This window comes from Ambystoma mexicanum, chromosome 2p, assembly GCF_040938575.1.
Source record: "Ambystoma mexicanum isolate Mex_15411 chromosome 2p, UKY_AmexF1_1, whole genome shotgun sequence".
Classification (NCBI taxonomy): Eukaryota; Metazoa; Chordata; class Amphibia; order Caudata; family Ambystomatidae; genus Ambystoma; species Ambystoma mexicanum.
The window spans coordinates 1,035,756,545-1,035,758,416 of NC_090923.1; the positions used below are offsets into that span (position 1 = coordinate 1,035,756,545).

Consider the following 1,872-nt stretch of genomic DNA (forward strand, 5'->3'; position numbering starts at 1 on the left):
TGTCTGATACGAAATGTGTCTCAGTACAGCCTCCAGTGACTCAAGCGGTAAGTGTTGTGTGTTGCAATGCGGGAGACCCGAATTTGTATCCAATGTCCGGTATCTCCGGCGGTGTTTTTATCATTGCTTGACTGCCGAGTTTGACATGGTATTCCTTTTGTGGTTTGATGGCCTCCGCGCCGTGCAAACAAACGTTTAGATACGAATTCGAAAAGTTTCCATTATGTGTGTTTCATATTCTGAGTATGTGCATCTGCTATTCTTGGGCATTGACGTTTTTTGGCAGGTGATGTTTATTTGATTAAATTGTAGAGTGCGGCCGTTACGTTGCTCCGCATTTATATTACATGATTCCCCACTCCATACAATGAATTGTACCCTATGGTTGCCCTTTTTTCAGGTAAAGTTGCATCAGTCCGCAGGGCGGACACTGGCTATACTGTAAGGGGGCTCCTTAAATGGGAGCATTGCAAGCCCTGCATGGGATGTCTTTTGGGGGGTAGGAAGGGCTGGTCGACGTACGGCAAGGGGCCGAAAGAATAATGCCCCTGCGCCACGTGTTGTCACTTCAGCATACTTTAGAGGCGCGGTGGCCAAGTGGTAAGGCGTCGGTCTCGTAAACTGAAGATCGTGGGTTCGACCCCCATCCGTGCCTTTCTGCATTTTGCAGGACGGCAGCTAACACGCTTGGTTTCTGGTCGTGAAGAAACAGTTTTGGAAGCATGCACATTGACAGGCAACGGGCAGCGTTACATCCCAAGCACGTGGGACTGGTGTCCCAAGTGTGGTTTTTCGCGGGCAAGTCTCATATTTCAGCGTAATTTCCTTGTCTGGTCGTGATTACGCTGTATTTCTAACTATGCCCCCCCCCCGACAATGTAATGGAATGCCTCTTGTCAGGCGGGCATAAGTTTACCGTGTTGCCCCGGGGTTCGCTGCTGACCTTGTAATGCTTCATAGATCGGCGTGGCTCTTTTTGCGTTACTGTAGAGTGCCTACTTAAAGGTTTGCCGCATGGGCACGGGCGGGGCAAGTTAGCTTATCTTTGCCTCCCTTCGCTTGTACTTTCGGCCAGAGCCGGGGCTTTCAAAAGAGATGGAAGTGGATTTTGAAATGTAAGGTTTGACAGATGGATCTTAGTGCTGCAGCCATACAGCATAATTTTAAGATCAAAGATTAGAGAACCTTTTGTGGGACAATACTGTTTCAGGCTTAAAGGCTGACAGGGCACTCGCTGAGTTGAGTGAGCGCTCACTCACGCCCTGAGTAAGATGCAGATACCAGCAAGGTTATAGTAAGTTCAAGAGCGTGATCTCTTATTTGCATGGTGAGAAACAGACGGCTGAGGAACAGGTACGCACTTTTGTGGTTTGGGCACACACAGAAGGCAGGTCAAAGAGTTGGGCAGCATCATTTGGCTGCGGTTGCCTTCCACTCCAAATTGGAGGGGAAAGGCGATCCCACGAAGGGTTTTTTGGTGCGCTCTGCATTAAAAGGCTGGGCCCGTCTGGAGCCAAGGTCTAAAGTTGTGCGAAAACCAATTGACTTTGGGGTATTGGTAAAATTGTTGGCCACGTTACCTAGCATATGCTTCAGTGAATACGAAACGGCGCTATTCAGGTAGGGATTCGCATGGGCCTTTTTTGGGGCAGTTAGGATTAGTGAGCTAGTTTCTGCATCCAAGATTGACATATCTGGGAGGGCCTTTGCTTTTGGGGATGTAACGCTGTTCCACAAAGACGCAGGTGAAGGTGTCAGTATATTATTAAGGAAAAGCAAAACGGACCAGCAAGGAAAAGGTTATAACATAGTCTTACATGGGCCCCCCCTTGCGGAATGTGCCCGGTTCACCTTTGTTAAGCTCTTTATACA

The 1,872-nt window shown here is 48.5% G+C and overlaps 1 non-coding gene across 1 annotated transcript; it reads left to right on the forward strand.

The window, feature by feature from the left end:
• The first annotated feature begins 583 nt into the window (after positions 1-583).
• TRNAT-CGU (transfer RNA threonine (anticodon CGU)) lies at positions 584-655 on the forward strand. Its single transcript has one exon. It is a non-coding gene; the product is annotated as a tRNA-Thr (tRNA).
• The last annotated feature ends 1,217 nt before the right edge of the window (positions 656-1,872 follow it).